The sequence below is a fragment of the Salmo salar genome, chromosome 14 (genome assembly GCF_965601325.2).
Source record: "Salmo salar chromosome 14, fSalSal1, whole genome shotgun sequence".
In the NCBI taxonomy this organism is placed as follows: domain Eukaryota; kingdom Metazoa; phylum Chordata; class Actinopteri; order Salmoniformes; family Salmonidae; genus Salmo; species Salmo salar.
In genome coordinates this window covers 12240435-12258554 of record NC_138304.1, presented here as the reverse complement: position 1 = coordinate 12258554, position 18120 = coordinate 12240435, and the positions used below count along the sequence as shown (strand labels likewise).

The window sequence follows — 18120 nt, the reverse complement described above, 5'->3', positions numbered from 1 at the left end:
AATATAATCCTAGGTAAAACAAACAAAAGTGCAGACAGTTTTCTGTCATTTCAGCTGCTTGATGTGATTGTGTGATAGATTTAGTTGGCTGGCTAGCAAAGGAAAAGTAGCTAGCCTGCATAGCTACAGTGCATTCGGAAAGTATTCAGACCCCTTACTTTTTTCCACATTTTGTTACGTTACAGCCTTATTCTGAAAACGGATTAAGTCAAATAAAATCTATCTACACACAATACCCCATAATGACAAAGCGATAACATATCATTTTTAATTCATAAAAAAAGATTAAAAAAATACCTTATTTACATACGTTTTCAGACCCTTTGCTATGAGTCTGGAAATTGAGCTCAGGTCCATCCTGTTTCCATTGATCATCCTTGAGATGTTTCTACAACTTGATTGGAGTCCACCTGTGGTAAATTCAATGGATTGGTCATGATTTGAAAAGGCACACACCTGTCTGTCTATATAAGGTTCCACAGTTGACAGTGCATGTCAGAGCATAAACTAAGCCATGAGGTGGAAGGAATTGTCCCTAGAGCTCCGAGACAGGATTGTGTCGAGGCACAGACGTGGGGAAGGGTACCGATACATTTCTGCAGCATTGAAGGTACCCAAGAACACAGTGGCTTCCATCATTCTTAAAAGGAAGAAGTTTGGAACCACCAAGACTCTTCCAAGAGCCGGCTGCTCAGCCAAACCATCCAAACGGTGAATCAGCCCTTATTCAGGAGTTATTCACACGATAATTCCCGGGATCTCAAGCCTTATTGCTTAGTTAATGGACTAAGTCATTTCTGACTTCATTTGGTTCTGAGAGCGATAAATGCCCCACCCACCCACCCAGCCAAAGTCACACCCTTAGTATCCTACTCACGCAGTTTCCGTAGTGTAGCGGTTATCACGTTCGCCTAACACGCGAAAGGTCCCCGGTTCGAGACCGGGCGGAAACACATTTTAACAAATTAGATAGTACACCTATTCACTTAGGGCTCGATCCCAATTTAGGAATTCATGCTTTTCCTACGCACTTCTCAGTATTTGCTATTCAGACTTACCCTTTTAAGTCGCGTAACGCACTCTGCTGGGGTGGCTAGCTTGGGCGCTCTGAATAAATTCCTGCTACGTGTGGTCTGAGTTCCATAATGATTCAAATAGGCTACATGTCCCAAATTATTGCAATACTTTAGCTTAATATGATTCACTAATGCTAGCAACCCTCAGGAACAATTCACAAGGATGTGACAGATTAAAGAAAGGTCAACGGAATGAAAGTATGCCAAAATAAATGTATGTGGCTGTTACTGACAGTGGCTCCCGATAGTGGCTAATATTTAACATGATACAAATTGTCAAATAAAACTGGGGAAAGCCCCACAGTGGAGGTGTCATAATACCCATAAAACCTAGCGGTCAAACAGGGAAATGGTTCCAACCATTTTTCCACCATTCATTTTTCCCATATGGGATTTTAGAAACACTTAAAATAATACATTTGTAGTTCTTTATGATAGCCACATTAGCAGTTAATTAGCATGTAATTTTGGGGGGGTAAATACAGGCGAATATTTTTTATAAAAGTCACCTTGTCCGAGAGAGAATTACACGGTTACCATGCCAGGGTAAGCCAACAAGAAACACAGGCCTTTTTTAACTGTTTTTAAAATCCCCTGTGGGGAATATGAATGGTGGAAAAACGATTGGAACCATTTCCCTGTTCGACCGCTAGTTCTTATGGGTATTATGACTCCTACTGTGGTACTCTATTTGGGATATTATGGGCGGTAGACTTGTGGGCATTCCTAACATTTTCCATGACTTCCACTCTTTTTCTTGTAGTTTCTGTAGTGTAGTGGTTATCACGTTCGCCTCACACGCGAAAGGTCCCCGGTTCGAAACCGGGCGGAAACAAATTTTAACAAAACAGATAGTGATGACAGAAACAGGGTCATAACTGAAAAAAACGAAACAAATACATAGGCCTGCAGAATACATGAATAGACCAGTCTTAGACATGTCTTTCAATAACCAGAGGCAGATAGTGATAAGTGAAAAAAAACTAAACAAATACATAGGCCTACAGAATACATGAATAGACCAGTCTTAGACATGTCTTTCATTAACCAGAGGCAGATAGTGATAACTGAAAAAAACGAAACAAATACATAGGCCTGCAGAATACATGAATAGACCAGTCTTAGACATGTCTTTCAATAACCAGAGGCAATGCAATGTTATAAAACAGGTTGTTTGGATCCTGGATGCTAATTGGTTAATAGCAGGGAGTTGAAGCACCACCATCCCAGCATTCTGCAGGTAGTGCCTGTTAGCGGTTCCATTAGATTTATAAATGCGCATCCACTGTTCCACGGCCCAGCCAGTCAATTTATAAACTTCATCTCCCCTGGAAAAATGTGTCTAGACCAATGGTATTCAAACCTTTTCAGCAGGGACACCATTTTTTCCTCCAGAATTTCTGGGGTCCCCATTTTTTTGCAATCATTTCTTGTGATCCCACCCCAAATACAACTTTAAAATCGGTACGTTACATTTTTTTTTACATCAACAAATAACCTTCAATTACCCAATCAAATACTTTTTTTCTAATTAACTTTCTCAAAAACGTTTCTATATTGTCTCGTACAATAATCTGTACTCATAATTTTTTGTTCCTAAATAATGAATATATATATCCCCACTGCAGTCCCCCCGACCCCGACTTTAAATATCACTGGTCTAGACAATATTTCCCAATGCCCCTAGGCTAGCATATGGTTTGAAACAGTTGAGGTTTGTCTAAACCTTGCTGTCTGCCTCTCCAACCTGTGGATCAATGTTGCCGTTTTTTTGGTGACCTCCACCGTGCGATGTGTATGAATGTGACCAGAATGACAGCTTCTCTGAGCCAGGCAAATTCATTTATCAGGTTCATTATAATGGATATATCCTAAGAAATGGCAATATAATCCTACGTAAAACAAACAAAAGTGCAGACAGTTTTCTGTCATTTCAGCTGCTTGATGTGATTGTGTGATAGATTTAGTTGGCTGGCTAGCAAAGGAAAAGTAGCTAGCCTGCATAGCTACAGTGCATTCGGAAAGTATTCAGACCCCTTACTTTTTTCCACATTTTGTTACGTTACAGCCTTATTCTGAAAACGGATTAAGTCAAATAAAATCTATCTACACACAATACCCCATAATGACAAAGCGATAACATATCATTTTTAATTCATAAAAAAAGATTTAAAAAATACCTTATTTACATACGTTTTCAGACCCTTTGCTATGAGTCTGGAAATTGAGCTCAGGTCCATCCTGTTTCCATTGATCATCCTTGAGATGTTTCTACAACTTGATTGGAGTCCACCTGTGGTAAATTCAATGGATTGGTCATGATTTGAAAAGGCACACACCTGTCTGTCTATATAAGGTTCCACAGTTGACAGTGCATGTCAGAGCATAAACTAAGCCATGAGGTGGAAGGAATTGTCCCTAGAGCTCCGAGACAGGATTGTGTCGAGGCACAGACGTGGGGAAGGGTACCGATACATTTCTGCAGCATTGAAGGTACCCAAGAACACAGTGGCTTCCATCATTCTTAAAAGGAAGAAGTTTGGAACCACCAAGACTCTTCCAAGAGCCGGCTGCTCAGCCAAACCATCCCTACGGTGAATCAGCCCTTATTCAGGAGTTATTCACACGATAATTCCCGGGATCTCAAGCCTTATTGCTTAGTTAATGGACTAAGTCATTTCTGACTTCATTTGGTTCTGAGAGCGATAAATGCCCCACCCACCCACCCAGCCAGCCAAAGTCACACCCTTAGTATCCTACTCACGCAGTTTCCGTAGTGTAGCGGTTATCACGTTCGCCTAACACGCGAAAGATCCCCGGTTCGAGACCGGGCGGAAACACATTTTAACAAATTAGATAGTACACCTATTCACTTAGGGCTCGATCCCAATTTAGGAATTCATGCTTTTCCTACGCACTTCTCAGTATTTGCTATTCAGACTTACCCTTTTAAGTCGCGTAACCCACTCTGCTGGGGTGGCTAGCTTGGGCGCTCTGAATAAATTCCTGCTACGTGTGGTCTGAGTTCCATAATGATTCAAATAGGCTACATGTCCCAAATTATTGCAATACTTTAGCTTAATATGATTCACTAATGCTAGCAACCCTCAGGAACAATTCACAAGGATGTGACAGATTAAAGAAAGGTCAACGGAATGAAAGTATGCCAAAATAAATGTATGTGGCTGTTACTGACAGTGGCTCCCGATAGTGGCTAATATTTAACATGATACAAATTGTCAAATAAAACTGGGGAAAGCCCCACAGTGGAGGTGTCATAATACCCATAAAACCTAGCGGTCAAACAGGGAAATGGTTCCAACCATTTTTCCACCATTCATTTTTCCCATATGGGATTTTAGAAACACTTAAAATAATACATTTGTAGTTCTTTATGATAGCCACATTAGCAGTTAATTAGCATTTAATTTTGGGGGGGTAAATACAGGCGAATATTTTTTATAAAAGTCACCTTGTCCGAGAGAGAATTACACGGTTACCATGCCAGGGTAAGCCAACAAGAAACACAGGCCTTTTTTAACTGTTTTTAAAATCCAATGTGGGGAATATGAATGGTGGAAAAACGATTGGAACCATTTCCCTGTTCGACCGCTAGTTCTTATGGGTATTATGACTCCTACTGTGGTACTCTATTTGGGATATTATGGGCGGTAGACTTGTGGGCATTCCTAACATTTTCCATGACTTCCACTCTTTTTCTTGTAGTTTCTGTAGTGTAGTGGTTATCACGTTCGCCTCACACGCGAAAGGTCCCCGGTTCGAAACAGGGCGGAAACAAATTTTAACAAAACAGATAGTGATGACAGAAACAGGGTCATAACTGAAAAAAACGAAACAAATACATAGGCCTGCAGAATACATGAATAGACCAGTCTTAGACATGTCTTTCAATAACCAGAGGCAGATAGTGATAAGTGAAAAAAAACTAAACAAATACATGAATAGACCAGTCTTAGACATGTCTTTCATTAACCAGAGGCAGATAGTGATAACTGAAAAAAACGAAACAAATACATAGGCCTGCAGAATACATGAATAGACCAGTCTTAGACATGTCTTTCAATAACCAGAGGCAATGCAATGTTATAAAACAGGTTGTTTGGATCCTGGATGCTAATTGGTTAATAGCAGGGAGTTGAAGCACCACCATCCCAGCATTCTGCAGGTAGTGCCTGTTAGCGGTTCCATTAGATTTATAAATGCGCATCCACTGTTCCACGGCCCAGCCAGTCAATTTATAAACTTCATCTCCCCTGGAAAAATGTGTCTAGACCAATGGTATTCAAACCTTTTCAGCAGGGACACCATTTTTTCCTCCAGAATTTCTGGGGTCCCCATTTTTTTGCAATCATTTCTTGTGATCCCACCCCAAATACAACTTTAAAATCGGTACGTTACATTTTTTTTTACATCAACAAATAACCTTCAATTACCCAATCAAATACTTTTTTTCTAATTAACTTTCTCAAAAACGTTTCTATATTGTCTCGTACAATAATCTGTACTCATAATTTTTTGTTCCTAAATAATGAATATATATATCCCCACTGCAGTCCCCCCGACCCCGACTTTAAATATCACTGGTCTAGACAATATTTCCCAATGCCCCTAGGCTAGCATATGGTTTGAAACAGTTGAGGTTTGTCTAAACCTTGCTGTCTGCCTCTCCAACCTGTGGATCAATGTTGCCGTTTTTTTGGTGACCTCCACCGTGCGATGTGTATGAATGTGACCAGAATGACAGCTTCTCTGAGCCAGGCAAATTCATTTATCAGGTTCATTATAATGGATATATCCAAAGAAATGGCAATATAATCCTAGGTAAAACAAACAAAAGTGCAGACAGTTTTCTGTCATTTCAGCTGCTTGATGTGATTGTGTGATAGATTTAGTTGGCTGGCTAGCAAAGGAAAAGTATCTAGCCTGCATAGCTACAGTGCATTCGGAAAGTATTCAGACCCCTTACTTTTTTCCACATTTTGTTACGTTACAGCCTTATTCTGAAAACGGATTAAGTCAAATAAAATCTATCTACACACAATACCCCATAATGACAAAGCGATAACATATCATTTTTAATTCATAAAAAAAGATTTAAAAAATACCTTATTTACATACGTTTTCAGACCCTTTGCTATGAGTCTGGAAATTGAGCTCAGGTCCATCCTGTTTCCATTGATCATCCTTGAGATGTTTCTACAACTTGATTGGAGTCCACCTGTGGTAAATTCAATGGATTGGTCATGATTTGAAAAGGCACACACCTGTCTGTCTATATAAGGTTCCACAGTTGACAGTGCATGTCAGAGCATAAACTAAGCCATGAGGTGGAAGGAATTGTCCCTAGAGCTCCGAGACAGGATTGTGTCGAGGCACAGACGTGGGGAAGGGTACCGATACATTTCTGCAGCATTGAAGGTACCCAAGAACACAGTGGCTTCCATCATTCTTAAAAGGAAGAAGTTTGGAACCACCAAGACTCTTCCAAGAGCCGGCTGCTCAGCCAAACCATCCAAACGGTGAATCAGCCCTTATTCAGGAGTTATTCACACGATAATTCCCGGGATCTCAAGCCTTATCGCTTAGTTAATGGACTAAGTCATTTCTGACTTCATTTGGTTCTGAGAGCGATAAATGCCCCACCCACCCACCCACCCAGCCAAAGTCACACCCTTAGTATCCTACTCACGCAGTTTCCGTAGTGTAGCGGTTATCACGTTCGCCTAACACGCGAAAGGTCCCCGGTTCGAGACCGGGCGGAAACACATTTTAACAAATTAGATAGTACACCTATTCACTTAGGGCTCGATCCCAATTTAGGAATTCATGCTTTTCCTACGCACTTCTCAGTATTTGCTATTCAGACTTACCCTTTTAAGTCGCGTAACGCACTCTGCTGGGGTGGCTAGCTTGGGCGCTCTGAATAAATTCCTGCTACGTGTGGTCTGAGTTCCATAATGATTCAAATAGGCTACATGTCCCAAATTATTGCAATACTTTAGCTTAATATGATTCACTAATGCTAGCAACCCTCAGGAACAATTCACAAGGATGTGACAGATTAAAGAAAGGTCAACGGAATGAAAGTATGCCAAAATAAATGTATGTGGCTGTTACTGACAGTGGCTCCCGATAGTGGCTAATATTTAACATGATACAAATTGTCAAATAAAACTGGGGAAAGCCCCACAGTGGAGGTGTCATAATACCCATAAAACCTAGCGGTCAAACAGGGAAATGGTTCCAACCATTTTTCCACCATTCATTTTTCCCATATGGGATTTTAGAAACACTTAAAATAATACATTTGTAGTTCTTTATGATAGCCACATTAGCAGTTAATTAGCATTTAATTTTGGGGGGGTAAATACAGGCGAATATTTTTTATAAAAGTCACCTTGTCCAAGAGAGAATTACACGGTTACCATGCCAGGGTAAGCCAACAAGAAACACAGGCCTTTTTTAACTGTTTTTAAAATCCCCTGTGGGGAATATGAATGGTGGAAAAACGATTGGAACCATTTCCCTGTTCGACCGCTAGTTCTTATGGGTATTATGACTCCTACTGTGGTACTCTATTTGGGATATTATGGGCGGTAGACTTGTGGGCATTCCTAACATTTTCCATGACTTCCACTCTTTTTGTTGTAGTTTCTGTAGTGTAGTGGTTATCACGTTCGCCTCACACGCGAAAGGTCCCCGGTTCGAAACCGGGCGGAAACAAATTTTAACAAAACAGATAGTGATGACAGAAACAGGGTCATAACTGAAAAAAACGAAACAAATACATAGGCCTGCAGAATACATGAATAGACCAGTCTTAGACATGTCTTTCAATAACCAGAGGCAGATAGTGATAAGTGAAAAAAAACTAAACAAATACATAGGCCTACAGAATACATGAATAGACCAGTCTTAGACATGTCTTTCATTAACCAGAGGCAGATAGTGATAACTGAAAAAAACGAAACAAATACATAGGCCTGCAGAATACATGAATAGACCAGTCTTAGACATGTCTTTCAATAACCAGAGGCAATGCAATGTTATAAAACAGGTTGTTTGGATCCTGGATGCTAATTGGTTAATAGCAGGGAGTTGAAGCACCACCATCCCAGCATTCTGCAGGTAGTGCCTGTTAGCGGTTCCATTAGATTTATAAATGCGCATCCACTGTTCCACGGCCCAGCCAGTCAATTTATAAACTTCATCTCCCCTGGAAAAATGTGTCTAGACCAATGGTATTCAAACCTTTTCAGCAGGGACACCATTTTTTCCTCCAGAATTTCTGGGGTCCCCATTTTTTTGCAATCATTTCTTGTGATCCCACCCCAAATACAACTTTAAAATCGGTACGTTACATTTTTTTTTACATCAACAAATAACCTTCAATTACCCAATCAAATACTTTTTTTCTAATTAACTTTCTCAAAAACGTTTCTATATTGTCTCGTACAATAATCTGTACTCGTAATTTTTTGTTCCTAAATAATGAATATATATATCCCCACTGCAGTCCCCCCGACCCCGACTTTAAATATCACTGGTCTAGACAATATTTCCCAATGCCCCTAGGCTAGCATATGGTTTGAAACAGTTGAGGTTTGTCTAAACCTTGCTGTCTGCCTCTCCAACCTGTGGATCAATGTTGCCGTTTTTTTGGTGACCTCCACCGTGCGATGTGTATGAATGTGACCAGAATGACAGCTTCTCTGAGCCAGGCAAATTCATTTATCAGGGTCATTATAATGGATATATCCAAAGAAATGGCAATATAATCCTAGGTAAAACAAACAAAAGTGCAGACAGTTTTCTGTCATTTCAGCTGCTTGATGTGATTGTGTGATAGATTTAGTTGGCTGGCTAGCAAAGGAAAAGTAGCTAGCCTGCATAGCTACAGTGCATTCGGAAAGTATTCAGACCCCTTACTTTTTTCCACATTTTGTTACGTTACAGCCTTATTCTGAAAACGGATTAAGTCAAATAAAATCTATCTACACACAATACCCCATAATGACAAAGCGATAACATATCATTTTTAATTCATAAAAAAAGATTAAAAAAATACCTTATTTACATACGTTTTCAGACCCTTTGCTATGAGTCTGGAAATTGAGCTCAGGTCCATCCTGTTTCCATTGATCATCCTTGAGATGTTTCTACAACTTGATTGGAGTCCACCTGTGGTAAATTCAATGGATTGGTCATGATTTGAAAAGGCACACACCTGTCTGTCTATATAAGGTTCCACAGTTGACAGTGCATGTCAGAGCATAAACTAAGCCATGAGGTGGAAGGAATTGTCCCTAGAGCTCCGAGACAGGATTGTGTCGAGGCACAGACGTGGGGAAGGGTACCGATACATTTCTGCAGCATTGAAGGTACCCAAGAACACAGTGGCTTCCATCATTCTTAAAAGGAAGAAGTTTGGAACCACCAAGACTCTTCCAAGAGCCGGCTGCTCAGCCAAACCATCCAAACGGTGAATCAGCCCTTATTCAGGAGTTATTCACACGATAATTCCCGGGATCTCAAGCCTTATTGCTTAGTTAATGGACTAAGTCATTTCTGACTTCATTTGGTTCTGAGAGCGATAAATGCCCCACCCACCCACCCAGCCAAAGTCACACCCTTAGTATCCTACTCACGCAGTTTCCGTAGTGTAGCGGTTATCACGTTCGCCTAACACGCGAAAGGTCCCCGGTTCGAGACCGGGCGGAAACACATTTTAACAAATTAGATAGTACACCTATTCACTTAGGGCTCGATCCCAATTTAGGAATTCATGCTTTTCCTACGCACTTCTCAGTATTTGCTATTCAGACTTACCCTTTTAAGTCGCGTAACGCACTCTGCTGGGGTGGCTAGCTTGGGCGCTCTGAATAAATTCCTGCTACGTGTGGTCTGAGTTCCATAATGATTCAAATAGGCTACATGTCCCAAATTATTGCAATACTTTAGCTTAATATGATTCACTAATGCTAGCAACCCTCAGGAACAATTCACAAGGATGTGACAGATTAAAGAAAGGTCAACGGAATGAAAGTATGCCAAAATAAATGTATGTGGCTGTTACTGACAGTGGCTCCCGATAGTGGCTAATATTTAACATGATACAAATTGTCAAATAAAACTGGGGAAAGCCCCACAGTGGAGGTGTCATAATACCCATAAAACCTAGCGGTCAAACAGGGAAATGGTTCCAACCATTTTTCCACCATTCATTTTTCCCATATGGGATTTTAGAAACACTTAAAATAATACATTTGTAGTTCTTTATGATAGCCACATTAGCAGTTAATTAGCATGTAATTTTGGGGGGGTAAATACAGGCGAATATTTTTTATAAAAGTCACCTTGTCCGAGAGAGAATTACACGGTTACCATGCCAGGGTAAGCCAACAAGAAACACAGGCCTTTTTTAACTGTTTTTAAAATCCCCTGTGGGGAATATGAATGGTGGAAAAACGATTGGAACCATTTCCCTGTTCGACCGCTAGTTCTTATGGGTATTATGACTCCTACTGTGGTACTCTATTTGGGATATTATGGGCGGTAGACTTGTGGGCATTCCTAACATTTTCCATGACTTCCACTCTTTTTCTTGTAGTTTCTGTAGTGTAGTGGTTATCACGTTCGCCTCACACGCGAAAGGTCCCCGGTTCGAAACCGGGCGGAAACAAATTTTAACAAAACAGATAGTGATGACAGAAACAGGGTCATAACTGAAAAAAACGAAACAAATACATAGGCCTGCAGAATACATGAATAGACCAGTCTTAGACATGTCTTTCAATAACCAGAGGCAGATAGTGATAAGTGAAAAAAAACTAAACAAATACATAGGCCTACAGAATACATGAATAGACCAGTCTTAGACATGTCTTTCATTAACCAGAGGCAGATAGTGATAACTGAAAAAAACGAAACAAATACATAGGCCTGCAGAATACATGAATAGACCAGTCTTAGACATGTCTTTCAATAACCAGAGGCAATGCAATGTTATAAAACAGGTTGTTTGGATCCTGGATGCTAATTGGTTAATAGCAGGGAGTTGAAGCACCACCATCCCAGCATTCTGCAGGTAGTGCCTGTTAGCGGTTCCATTAGATTTATAAATGCGCATCCACTGTTCCACGGCCCAGCCAGTCAATTTATAAACTTCATCTCCCCTGGAAAAATGTGTCTAGACCAATGGTATTCAAACCTTTTCAGCAGGGACACCATTTTTTCCTCCAGAATTTCTGGGGTCCCCATTTTTTTGCAATCATTTCTTGTGATCCCACCCCAAATACAACTTTAAAATCGGTACGTTACATTTTTTTTTACATCAACAAATAACCTTCAATTACCCAATCAAATACTTTTTTTCTAATTAACTTTCTCAAAAACGTTTCTATATTGTCTCGTACAATAATCTGTACTCATAATTTTTTGTTCCTAAATAATGAATATATATATCCCCACTGCAGTCCCCCCGACCCCGACTTTAAATATCACTGGTCTAGACAATATTTCCCAATGCCCCTAGGCTAGCATATGGTTTGAAACAGTTGAGGTTTGTCTAAACCTTGCTGTCTGCCTCTCCAACCTGTGGATCAATGTTGCCGTTTTTTTGGTGACCTCCACCGTGCGATGTGTATGAATGTGACCAGAATGACAGCTTCTCTGAGCCAGGCAAATTCATTTATCAGGTTCATTATAATGGATATATCCTAAGAAATGGCAATATAATCCTACGTAAAACAAACAAAAGTGCAGACAGTTTTCTGTCATTTCAGCTGCTTGATGTGATTGTGTGATAGATTTAGTTGGCTGGCTAGCAAAGGAAAAGTAGCTAGCCTGCATAGCTACAGTGCATTCGGAAAGTATTCAGACCCCTTACTTTTTTCCACATTTTGTTACGTTACAGCCTTATTCTGAAAACGGATTAAGTCAAATAAAATCTATCTACACACAATACCCCATAATGACAAAGCGATAACATATCATTTTTAATTCATAAAAAAAGATTTAAAAAATACCTTATTTACATACGTTTTCAGACCCTTTGCTATGAGTCTGGAAATTGAGCTCAGGTCCATCCTGTTTCCATTGATCATCCTTGAGATGTTTCTACAACTTGATTGGAGTCCACCTGTGGTAAATTCAATGGATTGGTCATGATTTGAAAAGGCACACACCTGTCTGTCTATATAAGGTTCCACAGTTGACAGTGCATGTCAGAGCATAAACTAAGCCATGAGGTGGAAGGAATTGTCCCTAGAGCTCCGAGACAGGATTGTGTCGAGGCACAGACGTGGGGAAGGGTACCGATACATTTCTGCAGCATTGAAGGTACCCAAGAACACAGTGGCTTCCATCATTCTTAAAAGGAAGAAGTTTGGAACCACCAAGACTCTTCCAAGAGCCGGCTGCTCAGCCAAACCATCCCTACGGTGAATCAGCCCTTATTCAGGAGTTATTCACACGATAATTCCCGGGATCTCAAGCCTTATTGCTTAGTTAATGGACTAAGTCATTTCTGACTTCATTTGGTTCTGAGAGCGATAAATGCCCCACCCACCCACCCAGCCAGCCAAAGTCACACCCTTAGTATCCTACTCACGCAGTTTCCGTAGTGTAGCGGTTATCACGTTCGCCTAACACGCGAAAGATCCCCGGTTCGAGACCGGGCGGAAACACATTTTAACAAATTAGATAGTACACCTATTCACTTAGGGCTCGATCCCAATTTAGGAATTCATGCTTTTCCTACGCACTTCTCAGTATTTGCTATTCAGACTTACCCTTTTAAGTCGCGTAACCCACTCTGCTGGGGTGGCTAGCTTGGGCGCTCTGAATAAATTCCTGCTACGTGTGGTCTGAGTTCCATAATGATTCAAATAGGCTACATGTCCCAAATTATTGCAATACTTTAGCTTAATATGATTCACTAATGCTAGCAACCCTCAGGAACAATTCACAAGGATGTGACAGATTAAAGAAAGGTCAACGGAATGAAAGTATGCCAAAATAAATGTATGTGGCTGTTACTGACAGTGGCTCCCGATAGTGGCTAATATTTAACATGATACAAATTGTCAAATAAAACTGGGGAAAGCCCCACAGTGGAGGTGTCATAATACCCATAAAACCTAGCGGTCAAACAGGGAAATGGTTCCAACCATTTTTCCACCATTCATTTTTCCCATATGGGATTTTAGAAACACTTAAAATAATACATTTGTAGTTCTTTATGATAGCCACATTAGCAGTTAATTAGCATTTAATTTTGGGGGGGTAAATACAGGCGAATATTTTTTATAAAAGTCACCTTGTCCGAGAGAGAATTACACGGTTACCATGCCAGGGTAAGCCAACAAGAAACACAGGCCTTTTTTAACTGTTTTTAAAATCCAATGTGGGGAATATGAATGGTGGAAAAACGATTGGAACCATTTCCCTGTTCGACCGCTAGTTCTTATGGGTATTATGACTCCTACTGTGGTACTCTATTTGGGATATTATGGGCGGTAGACTTGTGGGCATTCCTAACATTTTCCATGACTTCCACTCTTTTTCTTGTAGTTTCTGTAGTGTAGTGGTTATCACGTTCGCCTCACACGCGAAAGGTCCCCGGTTCGAAACAGGGCGGAAACAAATTTTAACAAAACAGATAGTGATGACAGAAACAGGGTCATAACTGAAAAAAACGAAACAAATACATAGGCCTGCAGAATACATGAATAGACCAGTCTTAGACATGTCTTTCAATAACCAGAGGCAGATAGTGATAAGTGAAAAAAAACTAAACAAATACATGAATAGACCAGTCTTAGACATGTCTTTCATTAACCAGAGGCAGATAGTGATAACTGAAAAAAACGAAACAAATACATAGGCCTGCAGAATACATGAATAGACCAGTCTTAGACATGTCTTTCAATAACCAGAGGCAATGCAATGTTATAAAACAGGTTGTTTGGATCCTGGATGCTAATTGGTTAATAGCAGGGAGTTGAAGCACCACCATCCCAGCATTCTGCAGGTAGTGCCTGTTAGCGGTTCCATTAGATTTATAAATGCGCATCCACTGTTCCACGGCCCAGCCAGTCAATTTATAAACTTCATCTCCCCTGGAAAAATGTGTCTAGACCAATGGTATTCAAACCTTTTCAGCAGGGACACCATTTTTTCCTCCAGAATTTCTGGGGTCCCCATTTTTTTGCAATCATTTCTTGTGATCCCACCCCAAATACAACTTTAAAATCGGTACGTTACATTTTTTTTTACATCAACAAATAACCTTCAATTACCCAATCAAATACTTTTTTTCTAATTAACTTTCTCAAAAACGTTTCTATATTGTCTCGTACAATAATCTGTACTCATAATTTTTTGTTCCTAAATAATGAATATATATATCCCCACTGCAGTCCCCCCGACCCCGACTTTAAATATCACTGGTCTAGACAATATTTCCCAATGCCCCTAGGCTAGCATATGGTTTGAAACAGTTGAGGTTTGTCTAAACCTTGCTGTCTGCCTCTCCAACCTGTGGATCAATGTTGCCGTTTTTTTGGTGACCTCCACCGTGCGATGTGTATGAATGTGACCAGAATGACAGCTTCTCTGAGCCAGGCAAATTCATTTATCAGGTTCATTATAATGGATATATCCAAAGAAATGGCAATATAATCCTAGGTAAAACAAACAAAAGTGCAGACAGTTTTCTGTCATTTCAGCTGCTTGATGTGATTGTGTGATAGATTTAGTTGGCTGGCTAGCAAAGGAAAAGTATCTAGCCTGCATAGCTACAGTGCATTCGGAAAGTATTCAGACCCCTTACTTTTTTCCACATTTTGTTACGTTACAGCCTTATTCTGAAAACGGATTAAGTCAAATAAAATCTATCTACACACAATACCCCATAATGACAAAGCGATAACATATCATTTTTAATTCATAAAAAAAGATTTAAAAAATACCTTATTTACATACGTTTTCAGACCCTTTGCTATGAGTCTGGAAATTGAGCTCAGGTCCATCCTGTTTCCATTGATCATCCTTGAGATGTTTCTACAACTTGATTGGAGTCCACCTGTGGTAAATTCAATGGATTGGTCATGATTTGAAAAGGCACACACCTGTCTGTCTATATAAGGTTCCACAGTTGACAGTGCATGTCAGAGCATAAACTAAGCCATGAGGTGGAAGGAATTGTCCCTAGAGCTCCGAGACAGGATTGTGTCGAGGCACAGACGTGGGGAAGGGTACCGATACATTTCTGCAGCATTGAAGGTACCCAAGAACACAGTGGCTTCCATCATTCTTAAAAGGAAGAAGTTTGGAACCACCAAGACTCTTCCAAGAGCCGGCTGCTCAGCCAAACCATCCAAACGGTGAATCAGCCCTTATTCAGGAGTTATTCACACGATAATTCCCGGGATCTCAAGCCTTATCGCTTAGTTAATGGACTAAGTCATTTCTGACTTCATTTGGTTCTGAGAGCGATAAATGCCCCACCCACCCACCCACCCAGCCAAAGTCACACCCTTAGTATCCTACTCACGCAGTTTCCGTAGTGTAGCGGTTATCACGTTCGCCTAACACGCGAAAGGTCCCCGGTTCGAGACCGGGCGGAAACACATTTTAACAAATTAGATAGTACACCTATTCACTTAGGGCTCGATCCCAATTTAGGAATTCATGCTTTTCCTACGCACTTCTCAGTATTTGCTATTCAGACTTACCCTTTTAAGTCGCGTAACGCACTCTGCTGGGGTGGCTAGCTTGGGCGCTCTGAATAAATTCCTGCTACGTGTGGTCTGAGTTCCATAATGATTCAAATAGGCTACATGTCCCAAATTATTGCAATACTTTAGCTTAATATGATTCACTAATGCTAGCAACCCTCAGGAACAATTCACAAGGATGTGACAGATTAAAGAAAGGTCAACGGAATGAAAGTATGCCAAAATAAATGTATGTGGCTGTTACTGACAGTGGCTCCCGATAGTGGCTAATATTTAACATGATACAAATTGTCAAATAAAACTGGGGAAAGCCCCACAGTGGAGGTGTCATAATACCCATAAAACCTAGCGGTCAAACAGGGAAATGGTTCCAACCATTTTTCCACCATTCATTTTTCCCATATGGGATTTTAGAAACACTTAAAATAATACATTTGTAGTTCTTTATGATAGCCACATTAGCAGTTAATTAGCATTTAATTTTGGGGGGGTAAATACAGGCGAATATTTTTTATAAAAGTCACCTTGTCCGAGAGAGAATTACACGGTTACCATGCCAGGGTAAGCCAACAAGAAACACAGGCCTTTTTTAACTGTTTTTAAAATCCCCTGTGGGGAATATGAATGGTGGAAAAACGATTGGAACCATTTCCCTGTTCGACCGCTAGTTCTTATGGGTATTATGACTCCTACTGTGGTACTCTATTTGGGATATTATGGGCGGTAGACTTGTGGGCATTCCTAACATTTTCCATGACTTCCACTCTTTTTGTTGTAGTTTCTGTAGTGTAGTGGTTATCACGTTCGCCTCACACGCGAAAGGTCCCCGGTTCGAAACCGGGCGGAAACAAATTTTAACAAAACAGATAGTGATGACAGAAACAGGGTCATAACTGAAAAAAACGAAACAAATACATAGGCCTGCAGAATACATGAATAGACCAGTCTTAGACATGTCTTTCAATAACCAGAGGCAGATAGTGATAAGTGAAAAAAAACTAAACAAATACATAGGCCTACAGAATACATGAATAGACCAGTCTTAGACATGTCTTTCATTAACCAGAGGCAGATAGTGATAACTGAAAAAAACGAAACAAATACATAGGCCTGCAGAATACATGAATAGACCAGTCTTAGACATGTCTTTCAATAACCAGAGGCAATGCAATGTTATAAAACAGGTTGTTTGGATCCTGGATGCTAATTGGTTAATAGCAGGGAGTTGAAGCACCACCATCCCAGCATTCTGCAGGTAGTGCCTGTTAGCGGTTCCATTAGATTTATAAATGCGCATCCACTGTTCCACGGCCCAGCCAGTCAATTTATAAACTTCATCTCCCCTGGAAAAATGTGTCTAGACCAATGGTATTCAAACCTTTTCAGCAGGGACACCATTTTTTCCTCCAGAATTTCTGGGGTCCCCATTTTTTTGCAATCATTTCTTGTGATCCCACCCCAAATACAACTTTAAAATCGGTACGTTACATTTTTTTTTACATCAACAAATAACCTTCAATTACCCAATCAAATACTTTTTTTCTAATTAACTTTCTCAAAAACGTTTCTATATTGTCTCGTACAATAATCTGTACTCATAATTTTTTGTTCCTAAATAATGAATATATATATCCCCACTGCAGTCCCCCCGACCCCGACTTTAAATATCACTGGTCTAGACAATATTTCCCAATGCCCCTAGGCTAGCATATGGTTTGAAACAGTTGAGGTTTGTCTAAACCTTGCTGTCTGCCTCTCCAACCTGTGGATCAATGTTGCCGTTTTTTTGGTGACCTCCACCGTGCGATGTGTATGAATGTGACCAGAATGACAGCTTCTCTGAGCCAGGCAAATTCATTTATCAGGTTCATTATAATGGATATATCCAAAGAAATGGCAATATAATCCTAGGTAAAACAAACAAACGTGCAGACAGTTTTCTGTCATTTCAGCTGCTTGATGTGATTGTGTGATAGATTTAGTTGGCTGGCTAGCAAAAGAAAAGTAGCTAGCCTGCATAGCTACAGTGCATTCGGAAAGTATTCAGACCCCTTACTTTTTTCCACATTTTGTTACGTTACAGCCTTATTCTGAAAACGGATTAAGTCAAATAAAATCTATCTACACACAATACCCCATAATGACAAAGCGATAACATCTCATTTTTAATTCATAAAAAAAGATTTAAAAAATACCTTATTTACATACGTTTTCAGACCCTTTGCTATGAGTCTGGAAATTGAGCTCAGGTCCATCCTGTTTCCATTGATCATCCTTGAGAT

General features: G+C 40.2%; 12 non-coding genes across 12 annotated transcripts; all 12 read left to right on the top strand.

Annotated features, from left to right (window-relative positions):
• Positions 1–880: 880 nt before the first annotated feature.
• trnav-aac (transfer RNA valine (anticodon AAC)) lies at positions 881–953 on the top strand. The gene has a single exon. It is a non-coding gene; the product is annotated as a tRNA-Val (tRNA).
• Positions 954–1838: 885 nt separating this feature from the next.
• On the top strand, positions 1839–1911 carry trnav-cac (transfer RNA valine (anticodon CAC)). Its single transcript has one exon. It is a non-coding gene; the product is annotated as a tRNA-Val (tRNA).
• A 1932-nt stretch (positions 1912–3843) lies between these two features.
• Positions 3844–3916, top strand: trnav-aac (transfer RNA valine (anticodon AAC)). The gene has a single exon. It is a non-coding gene; the product is annotated as a tRNA-Val (tRNA).
• Positions 3917–4801: 885 nt separating this feature from the next.
• Positions 4802–4874, top strand: trnav-cac (transfer RNA valine (anticodon CAC)). Its single transcript has one exon. It is a non-coding gene; the product is annotated as a tRNA-Val (tRNA).
• Positions 4875–6789: 1915 nt separating this feature from the next.
• Positions 6790–6862, top strand: trnav-aac (transfer RNA valine (anticodon AAC)). The gene has a single exon. It is a non-coding gene; the product is annotated as a tRNA-Val (tRNA).
• Positions 6863–7747: 885 nt separating this feature from the next.
• On the top strand, positions 7748–7820 carry trnav-cac (transfer RNA valine (anticodon CAC)). The gene has a single exon. It is a non-coding gene; the product is annotated as a tRNA-Val (tRNA).
• A 1928-nt stretch (positions 7821–9748) lies between these two features.
• trnav-aac (transfer RNA valine (anticodon AAC)) lies at positions 9749–9821 on the top strand. The gene has a single exon. It is a non-coding gene; the product is annotated as a tRNA-Val (tRNA).
• Positions 9822–10706: 885 nt separating this feature from the next.
• trnav-cac (transfer RNA valine (anticodon CAC)) lies at positions 10707–10779 on the top strand. Its single transcript has one exon. It is a non-coding gene; the product is annotated as a tRNA-Val (tRNA).
• Positions 10780–12711: 1932 nt separating this feature from the next.
• Positions 12712–12784, top strand: trnav-aac (transfer RNA valine (anticodon AAC)). The gene has a single exon. It is a non-coding gene; the product is annotated as a tRNA-Val (tRNA).
• An 885-nt stretch (positions 12785–13669) lies between these two features.
• trnav-cac (transfer RNA valine (anticodon CAC)) lies at positions 13670–13742 on the top strand. The gene has a single exon. It is a non-coding gene; the product is annotated as a tRNA-Val (tRNA).
• Positions 13743–15657: 1915 nt separating this feature from the next.
• On the top strand, positions 15658–15730 carry trnav-aac (transfer RNA valine (anticodon AAC)). Its single transcript has one exon. It is a non-coding gene; the product is annotated as a tRNA-Val (tRNA).
• An 885-nt stretch (positions 15731–16615) lies between these two features.
• Positions 16616–16688, top strand: trnav-cac (transfer RNA valine (anticodon CAC)). The gene has a single exon. It is a non-coding gene; the product is annotated as a tRNA-Val (tRNA).
• Positions 16689–18120: the final 1432 nt, after the last annotated feature.